Below are 16,394 nucleotides of genomic sequence, written 5' to 3'. Positions count from 1 at the left end.
TTGAATTTTATAGTTGAGGAAACTGAGGCCCAGAAAAGTGACTTGCCAAAGGTTACAGTGATTAAATGGCAGAGCTAGGACTAGAATAGCCTTCTGGCTCCTAGGTCAGTATCTTTTTCACTGTGTCTCAATGATCTTGAAAATCCTTTCCCATTCACAATTCAGAGATTTCTGGGATGATCCACATTCTTCCTCAATTATTTGTGCAGCTCCCTCTACCTCCAGAAACCTTGGCTTTAGAAAAGAGCTGTATTTCCTTAATTCCTAACTTTAGAATAAAGCATTTAACTTTGGAGGTGGCAAGTGACCCAGCAGCTAGAACTCAGGACTTCAAGTCAGGAAAAAACTGGGTTCAAATTCTGCCTCCAGCACTAACTAGCCACATTACCCTTGCCGAAGTGCTCAAACTTTTTGGGCCCCAGTGTTTTCACTTGCAAAATGGGAATAAATATAATGTCTCTTTCATAGGGAAGTTCTGAGCATCAAATAACATAATGTGCATAAAGTACTTTGCAAACGTTTTTGTTAAGTGGTTTTTTAGGCATATCTGACTCTTTGTGATCCCATCTGAAGTTTTTGTGGCAAATATACTGAAGTGGTTTGCCTTTTCCTTTTTCATCACTTTTTAAAAGATGAGGAAACCGAAGAAAACAGGGTTAAGTGACTTGCCAGGGTCATAGTAAGTGTCCGTGGCTGGATTTGAACTCATGAAGATGCATCTTTCTGGCTCCAAAGCCCAGTGCACTATGTACTGAGTTGCTTTGCTGCCCCTTGCAAACATTAAAGCGCTTTACAGTTGTGAGTGAGTCATTATTATGACTATTACAGTAAAACAGTCTTTTATTTGTCATTCTTGGATCTTGTCTCACCTAATGGAGCTCTCTCTTTGACATTTCCCTAGGGCAGGTCTGCACAACATATGACCCATGCCCTGCCAAAGGATTTCTGGGGGCCCCATGAAGAATGTATGGTTGCCACTGCCCACTCTTTCCTGTGTGTGGCAATCACTATCATTAGTGTGTCTGTAGTCTAACCTATCTGGGGCCAAAAGAAGTTTACAAGTTGTGCAGGTCTGCCTTAGAGCTTTCAAGGTTTAGAAAGTATTTTTATTCATTATCTTATTTATCTTCACAACAATCCTATTGTTAAATAGTCCAAGTTGTGTTTTTATACCCATTTTGCAGATGAGGAAACAGAGGTTCATAGAGGTTAGGTGGTTTGTCCAAAGTCACACAGCTAACAAGTGACAAAGCAGGAATTTATACCCAGGTCTTCCATCTCCAAATCCAGTACACCTTTCACAACTTCAAGGCCGGACGTCCACAAACGGTCAGGGATGTCTCTGTGCTTCACCTGTTTATTGTGTTCTTTATGGCCCCTGTCCCTTAAAAATGTTTGCCAGTATCTCAGTGCTAAGCCCTGCCTATCTATATCACTTCATTGGAATACCCATACCTAGACTTATTCTTCACTGACTCTTTCATTCTCTTTACTTTTTCCAAACTTTGATAACCTTATAAAAAGTTTCCTCTTCCCCCTTGTCTCTAGGATTTTTCTCTGCTAGGGTGTAGCTAGTAAAACTTACAAACAAATGCACTAAGGTACATTAACTGGATGGGTTAACATGTTATTCTTTGCAGCTAACATAGCTCTTTTAAACTGGGGGCCTGCTAGAAATAAAATCTGAGCTTAAAGTTTTAATTCTAATGGCAGAAACTTTAGGAATTGTAGTGGGAAAACATTTTTGGGAAAAAAAGAGAGCTCTTCCCACACCCTAAATCAAATCCTAAACCAGGTGGCTGCCCTCTCCCCCTGAAGTAGCCCTGAGTTGGGATGGAAGGTGGAAATCCTCTCTGGGGCCCTGCATTCCCCTGTTGCAGATCTGTTTTCACATTGTGTAAATGTGTGTGTGTATTTAAGGGCAGAGATAAGATAGTCTTATAAGTAAGGAAAAAAGTTTTTAGGGCAGGTCTCTGTCTCCACACCATTCACCTTCCCAACATCTGACATGTCAATAGCTTCTTCAGGGATGTTCATTTGGGGATTGGGGGAAGGGTGTTCAGTGGATAATAGATAACGGTAACTTCAATCCAGAATGGAATCACCACAGTCTATCTGAGTACAGACAGGCCTGTCAACACTGGACCATTGCCTCATGCCAAGGGACCAAACTCTCCCAGCTAAGTCCGGACAGATCTAGGCAAAGCAAATGGTACATAAAATTCTATACTGATCACAAAACCTTTGCCGATTTCTTCCGCCCTGTGTCTCTAGAGCCCTTGTGACTAGTAGAATGTAGAGGCTCAAGAGAACATTGTGTACAGTAACAGTAACATTGTTTTAAGAATGACTTTGAGCGACTAAGTCATTTTAACTATTATAAATACACAAATCAAAAATAAAGGACATAGGAAGAAAGGCTCATTCATATGTGTATTACCTTCCAAGTCTGGTATGTTTCTGTCCTTGAAAAATACACACCTCTTAGAAGACTGTGAAAATTTCTCATAATTAATTTCAATATCCAGCTAGTAAACACTTGCTGTGTGCATAACACTGTGTTGGGCACTGAGGGGGGAAGGGGACACTAGAGAGTTTAAGTGAGAAAGAGTACAGTCTGGTAATAGTGAGATACAAAACGCAGATAGTTATAATATCAAAATAACACTTGGCAAATACATGAGAGGCAGCTGGGTGATGCAGTGGATAGAGCCCTGGGCTTGGAATCAGGAAGACTCATCTTTCTGAGTTCAAATCTGACCTCAGTTACTAGCTGTGTGACCCTGAGAAAGTCACCTAACCCTTTTTGCCTCAGTTTCTTCATCTGTAAAATGATCTGGAGAAGGAAAGGGCAAACCACTCCGATATCTTTGCCAAGAAAACCCCAAATGGGGACACAGAGAGTCGGCACGACTGAAACTACTGAAAAGCAAAAATGCATGGGAGGTGCAAACAAAGTTCAGCTTGAGGTCCAAGAGCAAAGATATTATTACCAACTTGATGGGATGTTTAAGAGGGCCATCAAGTGCCAGAGTGGGGAATATGAGAACAAGAGAATAAAGGAAAGCAGCAAGCCTTTATTAAGCACCTCGTACATGCCAGACATTGTGCTAAGTACTTGATAAATATTATCTCATTTGATCCTCACAGTAACCCTGGGAGGTAGGTGCTATTATTGTCCCCATTTCACAGTTGAGGGAACTAAGACAAAAGTTAAGTGACTTACCCAGGGTCACACAGAGAGCAAGTGTCTGAGACTGGATTTGAACACAGGTCTTCCTAACTCTGAGCTCATCATTCTATCTACTGCACTTCCCAGTTACCTTGCCTCTCTATTATCTGAATTTCTGTTAAAGTCTCCTTGCCATCCCTCCCCAATGCCACCCCCAAAACCCCAAACTACAGAACATCTAGCTTTTTGGCCCAGGGCAAAATTTGGAACTTTTCATTTGATGTTCTTGCCTGGGTGTTTGCTTCCACCTTATACATTACTTTTCATGATTTTTCCTTTTATGTTTTCTCCTTTCTGCAGAACCCAGGGAGCAGAGGCTTTACAATGGGAAGGATCATAAGGATCATATAGTCCATCTACTTTATTTTACACATGAGGAAACTGAGTCCCAGAGAGGTTAGGTACCCTGCCCAAAGTCACACACACCACTAGAAGATAACAGAGCATGGATTTCAACCGATGTTCTTTTACTCCAAATCCAATACTCCTTCCAATACACCATACTGCCCCTCAAAAGAGGAACACATATTTGTGTTTCTGATACAATCTGCAAGCTATTCTGACCTTAGGCCTGAAAGAGACTTTCTCCTAATATTGTAGATGAATTAGTTCCTTGCCTTTGTGAGTTTTTGTTGTTGTATGCTTTTTCCCCCCTTTCTCTCTTTCTGGTGAACAAAACCAAAAATGATTTCAGCCTTAAAGAGAAGTGTATTCTATCAAATTATTGGAAGGAAAGGGCAGAAAATGGGGATGACCAAGAGAAGTACATTCTCACTATTAGTCTCAGCAAGTTCTGATAGCAAAGATTATAAATACCATGTAGTGATGAGCTCCATCCCCAATTACAATACTTCAAGGATCTCAATTCAATAAATATTTATTAAGCATATACTACATGGCAAACACTATGTTAAGCTCTTCAGAAACAAATAAGAAAAAGAAGGACACTCCATGCCCTCAAGGAGCTTGCAATCTATTGGGGGAAGACAATGCACAAAAGGAAGCTGATAAGTGTGGGTGGCGGAGAGCTAGAAGAGACATTTGAGGGCATTTACTGCAAGCACCTAATTTTACAGTTGAGGATATTGAGGCTTGGAGAGTAGAAAGTTATTTGCCCAAGTTAGACAATTAGTTAATGGCAGAGTCTCGGTTTCCTCATTTGTAAAATGGGAATAATTATGTCTGCCCTGCCTCTCTCAGTAAGTGATTGTGATATCAAGACCATGCAATCAATTCACACTTTTTTATAGCCATGTCATTTGATCACCAATGAGTTTACTTTTACCAGCCTGTCTTAATCCTATGTGAGATTGTTATCTCCTGTGAGGCAGCTAGGCAGAGTGGATTCATCCCAGGACTTGCAATCAAGAAGATCCTGCTTCATTCGCACAAATCATTCAACGAGAGTGATCAACCTCAGTTTCCTCATCTGTAACATGGTGATAATGACAGTACTTACTGTACGTGGTTATTGGGGGGACCAAAATAAGGACTCTGCAAACCTTGAAGAATTATATAAATTCCAAAAGAAATGATGCTGATGAGGCTGATGGTATAGATCCCAGGGGAACAGAATTTGCTCCAGGTTGTCAGCATGGATGGGGTTAGGGGGAATGTGTGCTTTTTTCCACTGTGTGACCCATTACCATCTCAGTACCTTGCTATGTGGTTCTGCTTGTCTGGGGCTTCAGTGTGAAGCCATCCAGCCTTTTGCTTTTCCCTCTGATGTCCACTTTTGTGTTAGTAAGAACATCCGTAGTTATGTTGGGGCTGGGGGATGAAATGAGACTAAGTTTAATTTTAATTTTTCTCTTCCAAAATTCTGGGGATCACCATGGACACACAGCTAATTCTTTCTGATATAATTATGGCATCAGGTGTCTCTTCTGTTATTTCATTATGTGTTAGATAGATATGAGGGATCTGATCAATAAAAGGTAGGTGAATTCTGGGTAACTGAAAAAACAAAGATACCAGGAAACAGATAAAAAAAATACCTCCTACTTCAGTGGCAGAGAGGTGGAAAACTTCTAAAAGAGAATATTGTGTCCATTGTCCCAGCACGTAGTGCAATGACTGGCACACAGTAGGTGCTTAATAATTGTTTATTGATTGCTCAATTCAGTTTGTGTATTAGCTGTTTTTGCTTAGATTTTATTTGTCATATTGAAGGGTTAAATCTGGGGGGTAGGAAATAATTGTGATGAAAAACAAAAGGTATCAATGAAAAGTATTAAAAAATAAGGAAGAGAATACTATAAAAAACAAAGGGGATTGAGTACAAATGAGCTTCACCCTTTTATTTCTTCTGTTCCCTTTCCACCTTGCACTAGGATGTTCTTACAACAGGTCCACCTTTCTGCATTCCATCCTTTTGTGTTCTTACAGAGTAGTTGTGCTGGAGTGATGGAGGTGGGCTTTGAGAACAACACTTTAGATGGCGAAAAAAATGGAGTTTTATTCAAATTCTGGAGAACCCCAAAATGTGGTTCTTAGACAGTTCTCTTCTCACAAGAAGCCCAGAGGTGTGACTAGGAAGAATTTTAGGTACCAAAAAAGTTCTTCATATAAATTATGCATTTTTTCCTTTCAGAAGCTGCTGCCAGTACCATAAAAGGTAAGTCTTTTTATATGTGCATTCACTTACAACTGGTGGTAAACTGTAAAGGTGGACTTTTGCTTCATTAGATTTTGTGGAAGTCTAATTTTGTACAAAACATAAATCTGGGAGTGGGAGCAGAGGAAATTATCCTCTCCAAAAAAGGAATTCTTTGCTCCCCCCCCTCTTGAATTTTTAATTTTTCATTCTCAGGTTAAACACTAAATAGGCTGAGGATGGCAGCCTATACCTTTAGGCAACATAGCATAGTTAGTAGATAGAACACTGGTCTTGAGTCATGAAGACATATGTTTTCATCCGGACTCAGACACTTGCTAACTGTGTGACCTTGGGTAAGTCATCTAACCTCTCTGAAACCTACTTACCTCATCTATAAAATGATGGGATTGGACTCAGTGACTTCTAAGATCTCTTCTATCTCCAAAATCTACTCTCCTTGCTCCTGGGGAGGCTGGGATTGGTAGATCACTTGAGCTCAGGAGTTCTAAGCTACAGAGGGTTAACACCAATTGGGTGTCTATGACTAAATCTTGCACCAGGAATGATTATTGGTGGTATTAGGTCTGTGATCGGCCACTGAATTTCTATCTTGGGCAAGATAAATAGACCCATTTTCCAAAAAAGAATGAACAAAAAACCAAACAAACAAGCAATCACCACAGCAAAAAAAAAATCCCATCCAATAAAATGAATGTTTCTATATACGTAAAACAGAAGAATAGTATTGATTGTAGATGAAACTGAATTAGTAGGGGGAAAATACACAAAATTTACTTTTTTTTTCCAAAAAAGTCATATGATAAATTGAACTTATAACTTTCAAAGTTGCATGCTTTAAAATACTATTTCTATAATTAGGCATCTTGACTTCTGCTTTTGGGAGCCAGGATGGTGGAGTAAGAGGTGAACTTCTCTTTACCCTCCCCTATTGACCCCCTCAAAGCCCAGAAAATATCACCCCAGGAAAAACCCTGGAACAGCTGAACCAGAAGAAAGATGGGGTATAACAGTCCAGTAGCTCAGGTAGCTTGAGGAATTAACTGGAAAGGACCTGCTTACCTTGGGGGGAAGGGGAGCAGTACAGAATGGGAGGCATCCCAGCAAGCTAGTAGAAAGCCCCACCTTAGCATACTAGGAAGAGATCCTAAAGCCCAGGTGGAGGAGCAGGCAACTACCAACACCTAGATCTCCGAGTACCTCAGTGAGGGTGGAGGAACTGGTGGAAACCAGCTCAGAAAACCACCAGGTGCCTTGGCATTCTACAGCAACTGGCTCCCTAGTGCCTCAGCAAAACTAAGGGAAGCAGTGCTCCAAGGGGCCCCAGGTGGATAAACACCCTACAGCATCCAACTGAAAAGAGCTGAAGAAAGCAAAAGGAAGGAAAGGCCTGGGTGAGTAGGAAATCTCCAGGAGCCACCCTACCCAATTCTAGTTCCAGTTTTGCTGTTTCCAGCCCAGCACCAGGTAAGCTGCCAGAATCCTACAGCCTCCACCTGCCAACAGTGGAGGCCCCAGCACACAAAGCCAGCGACCAGGTGCTAGGCTCCCAACACAAGAAGCTTGGGTCAGTTCCCTCTGCTCCCCAGCAGGAGAGCCCAATCTCTTTAAAGGCCAGGAAATAAGCAAACACCATGAGCAAAAAGAAACGTAAGATAGAATCTTATTATGGGAAGAAAGAAGATCAAGGCAGAAATTCTGAAGACGACAACATTGTCAACAAACCCACATCTGGAACCTCAAAAGGGAATATGAATTGGTCTGAAGCCCCAAAAGCCCTCTTAGATGAGCTCAAGAAGGATTTAAAAAATCATGAGAGAGGTTGAAGAAAAAATGAGAAAAGAAATGAGAGGTACGCAAGACAGAGTCAATAGCTTGGAGAATTAGCTGTAGAAAACAAGTCTTTAAAAAACACAGTTGGCCAACTGGAAAGTACACTGAAGAAAGCAAGTCCCTAAAAAATGAAAATTGGCCAAATGGGGAAGGAGATACAAAATCTAAAGAAGAAAACAATTTGGTAAAAATTAAAATTGAGCAAGTGGAAGCTAATGACTCTATGAGAGAGCAAGAATAAGTCAATCAAAAATAAAAGAACGAAAAAATAGATGAAAACGTAAAATACCTCATTGGTAAAACAACTGACCTGGAAAATAGATGCAGGAGAGACAATTTAAAAATTATTGGTCTACCTGAAAATCACGGTGAAAAAAAGAGCCAGGACAGCATCTTTCAGGAAATCATAAAGGAAAGCTGCCCTGAGGTCCTAAAACCTGAAGGTAAAATAGCCATAGAAAGAATCCACCGATCACCTCCTGAAAGAGATCCCAATTGAAAACACCAAAGGATATAGTTGCCAAATTCCAAAATTACCAGGTCAAAGAGAAAATACTGCAAGCAGCCAGAAAAAAACAACTTAAATATCATGGAACCACAGTCAGGATTATACAGGACCTTGCAGCTTCTAAATTAAAATACTGTAGGGCATGGAATATGATGTTCCATAAGGCAAAGGAGCTTGGATTACAACCAAGGCTCAACTACCCAACTAAAATGAGTGTGATCTTTCAGGAGAGGAGATAGATATTCAATGAAATAGGGGACTTCCATACCTCCTGATCAAAAGACCAGAGCTCAATAGAACATCTGATCTTCAAATATAAGACTCAAGAGAGACATGAAAAGGTAAACGGGACAGAAAGAAACAACATGTTATTAATAAGGGCAAACTGTTTACATCCCTACAAGGGAAGATGACACTTGTAACTCTTGAGAACTGTATTGTTATTATACCACATTAAAAGGGTATACGTAAAGGAGGTGGGTATAAATTGACTTTGATGTAAAGATGAAAAAAATCAAATCAAGTGGGTTAAATGGATCCAAGTAAGTGAATTAATCTGATCTAACTTAGAAAATATCTGAGAGGAAAAGAAAGGAGGAGACAGACAAGGGTAAGTTACATCACAGGAAAAGGCAGAAAAACCTATTACAGCAGAGGTAAAGAAGGGAGGGAGATGAGCACTGTTTGAACCTTACTCTCATCAGATTTGGCTCAAAAAGGGAATAACATAATCAGTTAGGTATAGAAACCTAACTTGCCCTATAGGCAGTAGGAGGGAAAAGGGGAAAGAACAGGGAGGAGAAGATGGCGGAGTGAAAGCAGTGACTTGCTTGAGCTCTCCCCCAAACCCCTGCAAATACCCATAAATAATGGCTCTAAACAAATTCTAAAGCAGCAGAACCCACAAAAAGACAGAGTGAAACAAATTTCCAGCCCAAGACAACCTGGAAGATTGATCAGAAAGGTATATCTCGCTGGGCTGGAAGAGGAGCAGAGAACGGCGTGGGAACACAGGCCACACAGCGAACCTGGAGCAGTCCTCAGAGACAGAATCGCGGGCAGCTGTGGCAGTTTCCAGACTCCTCAATCCACAAGTGCCAAAGACAACTTAGAAGGTCAGTGGGAAAAGGCTGTTTCTGAGGTGCTGCGGGGTCTCAGATCCAGTTCCCCGAGAGCATGGCCCTGGGGGGCAGCGGCCTCCTGAGCTTCCGGCCCACAGACTGGGCGGAATCCAGTGGCTGATGAGAGTGGGATTGTAGGGATCTCTTTGCCAGTGCTGAGGCAGGAATCTCTTGCTTGGATCCGGGTCAAAGTGCTGGGTGGCAGTCCTGGGGTGAAGAGGAGCGCCGGCGTGGTGGAGCTTGTAGTGGCGGTGGAGAGGAACCCTTCCTCACAGTTACAGGACAGAAAGGAATATTTGTGGTCATTGATAGACCAGAGCAAAGGCCAGGAAAAAAGTAAACACCTTGACCCTAATCATACCACCTCGGAAGAAATGAAAATTGACAGGTCCCTACAAGTATCTCTGAAAACAGCTATACAAACCCCCAAAGCTTCGGACAGAACATTCCCCACATTGGAAGCAGACTCTTACCTTAACAAAGAGTTTAAAACTCAAGTAATTGGCTGGGATCATGAGCAAGCAGCGCAAAAAAGTCAGACCATAGAATCTTACTTTGGTGAAAAAGAAGATCAAAATATACAACCAGAAGAAGGCAACAAAGTCAAAGCTCCTACATCCAAAGCCTCCAAGAAAAATATGAATCAGTCCCAGGCCTTGGAAGAGCTCAAAAGGGATTTTGAGAAGCAAGTAAGAGAAGTAGAGGAAAAACTGGGAAGAGAAATGAGAGTGATGCAAGAAAATCACAAAAAACAAGTCAACAGCTTGCTAAAGGAGACCCAAAAAAATACTGAAGAAAATAACACCTTAAAAAATAGCCTAACCCAAATGGCAAAAGAGGTCCAAAAAGCCAATGAGGAGGAAAATGCCCTAAAAAGCAAAATTGGCCAAATGGAAAAGGAAGTCCAAAAGCTTACTGAAGAAAATACTTCCTTAAAAATTAGAATAGAGCAATTGGAAGATAGTGACTTTATGAGAAATCAAGACACAGTAACAAATCCAAAAGAATGAAAAATTAGAAAACAATGTGAAATATCTCATTGGAAAAACAACTGACCTGGAAAATAGATCCAGGAGAGAGAATTTAAAAATTATTGGACTATCTGAAAGCCATGATCAAAAAAAGAGCCTAGACATCATCTTTCAAGAAATTATCAAGGAAAACTGCCCTGCCTGATATATTAGAACCAGGGCAAAATAGAAATTGAAAGAATCCACAGATCTCCTCCTGAAAGAGATCCCCAAAGGAAAACTCCTAGGAATATTGTAGCCAAATTCCAGAGTTCCCAGGTCAAGGAGAAAATATTACAAGCTGCCAGAAGGAAACATTCAAGTACTGTGGAAACACAATCAGGATAACACAAGATTTAGCAGCTTCTACATTAAAGGACCACAGGGCATGGAATATAATATTCCGGAGGGCAAAGGAGATAGGATTACAACCAAGAATCACCTACCCAGCAAAACTGAGTAGAATCCTTCAGGGGAAAAATGGTCATTCAGTGAAATAGAGGACTTTCAAGCATTCTTGATGAAAAGACCAGAGCTGAATAGAAAATTTGACTTTCAAATACAGGACTCAAGTGGAACATGAAGAGGTAAACAGGAAAGAGAAATCATAAGAGACTTATTAAGTTGAACTGTTTACATTCCTGCATGGAAATATGATATTTATAACTCATGAGACCTTTGTCAGTTTTAGGGTAGTTGGAGGAAAAAAATTATATGTATGTATATGTAGATAGATAGACAAAGGGCACAGGGTGAGTTGAAGATTAAGGGGTCATATCTGGGGAATAAAATTAAGGGATGAGAGAGGATGATACTCAGAGAAGAAGAAAGGGAGAGGTAGAATGGGGTAAATTATCTCACAAAAAAAAACAGAAAAGAAAAGTCTCTTACAGTGGAGGGGAAACGGGGGAAGGTGAGAGGGAATGAGTGAATCTTATTCTCATAGGATTTGGCTTAAGGAGGGAATAACATACACATTCAATTGGGTATGGAAATCTGTCTTACCCTACAGGAAAATAGGAGGAGAAGGGGACAAGAGAGCAGGGGGATGATAGAGAGGAGGGCAGATTGGGAAAGGGGTAATCAGAAGAATACTTCTGAGAGGGACAGGGTCAAAAGAAAGAATAGAATAATGGGAGGCAGATAGGATTAAGGGAAATAGAGTTAGTTTTTCACAACATGTCTACTATGGAAGTATTTTGCATAACTGCACATATATAACTTATACTGAGTTGCTTGCCTTTTCAATGAGGGTGGATGGGGAGGGAGGAAGGGAGAAAATTTGAAACCTAAAGTTTTAAAAACATATGTTTAAAAAAAAAGAAAAGGGAGGGGGCTAATAGAAGGGAGGTGGGACGGAGGGAGGCAGTGGTCAAAAGCAAAACATTTGTGAGGAGGAAAAAGGAGAAAGGAGAAAGAAAAGCATAAACGGGGGGGGAGGAAGGATGGAGAGAAAGACACAGATAGTAATCATCATTGTGAATGTGATATATGAATGTAATGGAATACTATTGTGCTACAAGAAATGATGAACAGGCAGACTTCAGATAAACCTGGAAAGACTTGTATGATTTGACGCTGAGTGAAGTGAGCGGAAACAGGAGAATGCTGTACACAGTAACAGCCACATTGAGTGATGACCGACTTTGATAGACTTAACCCCTCTCAGCAACACAAGGATCTAAGACATCTCCAAAAGCCTCATGATGGAAAATGCTATCTACATCCGAAGAAAGAATTATGGAGTTTGAATGCATATCAAACCAAATCAATGCATACTATTTGTTATTTTTTTCTTCTGTTGTGTTTTGTTTCCTGTTTCTGGTGGTTCCTGCTAGTAGTTCTGATTCTTACTTACAACATCACTAATGTGAAAATATGTTTAATAGAAATGTATATGTATAGCCTATATTAGATTGTGCACTGTCTTGGGGAGGGAGGTAGGGAGGGAAGGGGAGAAAAATTTAAAACTCAAAAGCTTATGGAAGTGATTGTTGATAAATTAAGATAAATTAATAAAAGAGAAATATAATTAAGCAACTCTCTTAGGACATTCAAAACAGAATTTTAACTGATCAAAATTCACTAAACTCACAACTTTTCAAAAAATCTTTATTTTTAGGTTGGTAGAGATTTCTTGGCTAATTAGAGGTCAGGAAATGGAACTAGTTGAATTTGTTCTCTATTATTGTTTTCATGAACAGCTGAAACATTTAGCTTTGTAAAAACAGCAGATACTCCAATATCTAATTGTGAGTCCTAAACTCCATTCCTCATCAAGTAGTTCTGTCTGTGTTCTTCTCTAGAGGTCCCTATAGGATAATTGTCCATCATTCTGACTGTAGTTGAAATTTAGAATGGATCTCCTTGCAGAGAGACCTGTCCTCTCAGATTCCTCATTGGCTGGACCCATCTATTTCCAGAGGCACATATGCTGATGTGGCAAAGGAGACAGCAAAGTTAGCCACGTCATGGAGGGAACATCTTAATTTGATGAAAAGTCCCTAGAGGAGAACTAATTTATTTATTTTTTCTTTTCTGTCTATCTCTTTGTCTGTGTTTCTATCACCCTGTCTTTCTCTGTTTCCTTTCAGAAATAACTTTTCCAGCTACACAATTCACTTTCTGAGATGCACATCCATGTCTCTTTACTAACCAAATTGACAGATCTAGTGTTTCACCTGTCCAGGGGTAGGTTTTCTCAGCAGCCTCAGGCCATACCTGTTTCCACCTAAAGTGGTTTCTTTGTGTAGCCCAGAATTAGTCAAAAATTTTTCCACATACAATTGATTCTTTCTGAGATATCACATGGGATTATTACTTTTAGTTAGGAAGAAGACTCTACCTTCCTCCAAAGTCTCACTTATTTTATTTTTAAATTTTTAAATTTTTAAAATTTTTTTAAATTAAAAATTTTTTTTCTGTATAAATTTATTTTTAGTTTTCAACATTTACTTCCACAAGATTTTGAATTCCAAATTTTCACCCCATCTTTCCCCTCCCCCCACCCCAAGATGGCATGCATTCTGAATACCACTTCCCCCAGTCTTCCCTCCCTTCTATCTCTCCCCCCACTTCTCTTTTCCCCTTCCCCTTCCACTTTTCCTGCAGGGCAGGATAGATTTCTGTACCTCATTTCCTGTATTTCTTATTTCTCAGCTGCATGTGGAAACATTTTTTTTTTAAACATGTGTTTCTAAAACTCTAGGTTCCAAACTTTCTCCCTTCCTCCCACCCCACCCATCCTCATTGAAAAGGCAAGCAACTCAATACAGGCTATACGTATGCAGTTATGCAAAACACTTCCATAGTAGACATGTGAAAAATTAACTCTATTTCCCTTAATCCTATCTTGCCTCCCCATCTATTCTATTCTTTCTTTTGACCCTGTCCCTCCTCAGAAGTACTTCCTTCTGATTACCCCTTTCCCAATCTGCCCTTCTCTCTATCATCCCCCTGCTCTCTTGTCCCCTTCCTCCTATATTTTCCTGTAGGGTAAGACAGATTTCCATACCCAATTGAGAGTGTATATTATTCCCTTCTTAAGCCAAATCCTATGAGAATAAGATTCCCTCATTTCCTCTCACCTTCCCCTGTTTCTCTTCCACCGTAAGAACCTCTTCTTGTCTGTTTTCTGCGAGATAATGTACCCCATTCTACCTCTCCCTATCTCCTTCTCCTAGTATAATCCTCTCTCATCCCTTAATTTTATTCTCCAGATATGACCCCTTAATCTTCAACTCACCCTGTGCCCTGTATCTATCTATCCATCTATCTACCTATCTATCTATCTATCTATCTATCTATCTATCTATCTATCTATCTATTTATCTATCTGTCTAACCATACATATAATTTTTCCCCCCCTACTACCCGAATACTGACAAAGGTCTCATGAGTTATAAATATCATCTTTCCATGCAGGAATGTAAACAGTTCAACCTTAATAAGTCTCTTATGATTTCTCTTTCCTGTTTACCTCTTTATGTTCTACTTGAGTCTTGTATTTGAAAGTCAAATTTTCTATTCAGCTCTGGTCTTTTCATCAAAAATGCTTGAAAGTCCTCTATTTCACTGAATGACTTTTTTTCCCCCCGAAGCATTATACTCAGTTTTGCTGGGTAGGTGATTCTTGGTTGTAATCCTATCTCCTTTGCCCTCTGGAATATTATATTCCATGCCCTGCGGTCCTTTAATGTAGAAGCTGCTAAATCTTGTGTTATCCTGATTGTGTTTCTACCATACTGAAATTGTTTCTTTCTGGCAGCTTGTAATATTTTCTCCTTGACCTGGGAACTCTGGACTTTGGCTACAATATTCCTAGGAGTTTTCCTTTGGGGATCTCTTTCAGGAGGAGATCTGTGGATTCTTTCAATTTCTATTTTGCCCTGTGGTTCTAATATATCAGGGCAGTTTTCCTTGATAATTTCTTGAAAGATGATGTCTAGGCTCTTTTTTTGATCATGGCTTTCAGATAGTCCAATAATTTTTAAATTTTTCCTTTGAGCATCTCTTTCAGGAGGAGATCAGTGGATTCTTTCAATTTCTGTTTTGCCCTCTGGTTCTAAAATAATTTCTTGAAATATGATGTCTAGGCTCTCTTTTTTGATCATGGCTTTCAGATACTCCAATATTTTTAAATTTTCTCTCCTGGATCTATTTTCCAGTCAGTTGTTTTTCCAATGAGATATTTCACATTGTTTTCTAATTTTTCATTCTTTTGGATTTGTTTTACAGTGTCTTGATTTCTCATAAAGTCACTAGCTTCCAATTGCTCTATTCCAATTTTTAAGGAAGTATTTTCTTCAGTAATCTTTTGGACTTCCTTTTCCATTTGGCCAATTTTTCTTTTTAGGGCATTCTTCTCCTCATTGGCTTTTTGGACCTCTTTTGCCATTTGGGTTAGGCTGTTTTTTAAGGTGTTATTTTCTTCAGTATTTTTTTGGGTCTCCTTTAGCAAGCTGTTGACTTGTTTTTCATGATTTTCTTGCATCACTCTCATTTCTCTTCCCAGTTTTTCCTCTACTTCTCTTACTTGCTTCTCAAAATCCCTTTTGAACTCTTCCAAGGCCTGGGACTGATTCATATTTTTCTTGGAGGTTTTGGATGTGGGAGCTTTGACTTTGTTGTCTTCTTCTGGTTGTATATTTTGATCTTCTTTTTCACCAAAGTAAGATAATATAGTCTGACTCTTTTTGCGAGGTTTGCTCATGATCCCAGCCAACTACTTCAGTTTTAAACTCTTTGTTAAGGTAAGAGTCTGCTTCCATTGTGGACAATGTACTGTCCCAAGCTTCGGGGGTTTGTATAGCTGTTTTCAGAGATACTTGTAGGGACCTGTCAATTTTCAGTTCTTCCAATGTGATATGATAAGGGTTGAGGTGTTTACTCTTTTCCTGCCCTGTGCTCTGGTCTTTGAGTGACTGGCCACAAGCAGTCTTTTCTCTCTTGGAATTGTGAGGAGGGTTTTCTCTTCACTGCCACTACAAGCTGTACCGTGCCAGCACTCCTCCTCACCCCAGGGCCGCCACCCAGAACCGTGACCCAGATCCAAGCATGGGCAAAGCAAAAGATTCCTACCTCAGCACCAGCAAAGAGATCCCTGCAGTCCCCCTCTGATCAGCCACTTGATTCCCCCTCAGTCTGTGGGCCGGGAGCTGAGAATGCAGCCACTGCCCCAGCACCCACGCTCTGCGCTCTGGAGCTCTGACCTACCTCCTATCTCAGCACCACAGAAACAGATTTTTCACACTGACCTTCTAAGTTGTCTGGGCGTTAGTGCATTAAGGAGTCTGGAAACTGCCACAGCTGTCTGTGATTCATTCTTCTGAGTCCTGCTCCGGGTTCACTGCAGCCTGTGCGCCCACAATGAACTGAACTCCTCTACCTGCACGGCGCGATATGCCTTTCTGATCAACCATCCAGGCTGTCTTGGGCTGGAAATTTGTTTCACTCTGTCTTTTTGTGGGTTCTGCTGCTTTAGAAGTTGTTTAGTGCCATTTTTTTACGGGTATTTGGAGGGATTTGGGGGAGAGTTCAAGTAAGTCACTGCTTTCATGCTGCCATTTTGGCT

The 16,394-nt window shown here is 40.3% G+C and overlaps 1 protein-coding gene across 1 annotated transcript in view; it reads left to right on the top strand.

The window, feature by feature from the left end:
- Nucleotides 1-16,394, top strand: part of DMBT1 (deleted in malignant brain tumors 1) — a 181,104-nt gene that overhangs the window by 78,406 nt on the left and 86,304 nt on the right.

Source organism: Phascolarctos cinereus, unplaced genomic scaffold, assembly GCF_003287225.1.
Source record: "Phascolarctos cinereus isolate Bilbo 61053 unplaced genomic scaffold, phaCin_HiC Scaffold_3;HRSCAF=262, whole genome shotgun sequence".
NCBI classification, from domain to species: Eukaryota; Metazoa; Chordata; class Mammalia; order Diprotodontia; family Phascolarctidae; genus Phascolarctos; species Phascolarctos cinereus.
This window is presented reverse-complemented; position numbering and strand designations above follow the sequence as displayed.